Consider the following 663-nt stretch of genomic DNA (forward strand, 5'->3'; position numbering starts at 1 on the left):
TTATTGAATGCAGTGGGGCCAGTGACAAACTTTCCACCGTGGGCCACTTTTCCCCAAAAACGATGAGGGGCCAAGATCAGGGGAAGATAGACAGTCATTTACTTTTACCCCCACCCGCATGCCGCTAATTTTTATCAGCACAGACCTCACTCCTTGGGCCACGATTCCCGCGACGCACCAAAGGCCCCCCCATATCTAGATTGGGTCTCGAAAATGCAAACGTATGACTACTACATCCACTACTGTCAGGGTTCCTGCCATAAAGTTTCCGATATGATGTCACGTGCACCTTCAGCAAAAGTCGAAGCTGCGTTCTTTGACAAAGATCGATCTTGCAATACTATGTTAAGAGCAAGTGAAAAACACATCTTTGGGCTGAGGTGACTGGGGATCTTAAGGAGGAACCATGCTCAAGTCCAGACTGTTAGCTCCACTGCATCAATTCCAGATGACGAGTGTCCTCGATGTCTTTGCCAGATAGGATACTGAGGAGAGTGGTTATCCCACGCCAGCTGTACACTTCTGCCCTCTGTCTTATACATGTCTCACCGTCAGCTGCACACCCAGGTGTCTTTGGAACGTATTCAAAAATGAAAGGTATGTTCTATTTTCCAACATGTTTGCATAATCCAAGAAATATATGAGACGATGTGAAATACGCAA

This window comes from Penaeus monodon, chromosome 15, assembly GCF_015228065.2.
Source record: "Penaeus monodon isolate SGIC_2016 chromosome 15, NSTDA_Pmon_1, whole genome shotgun sequence".
Classification (NCBI taxonomy): Eukaryota; Metazoa; Arthropoda; class Malacostraca; order Decapoda; family Penaeidae; genus Penaeus; species Penaeus monodon.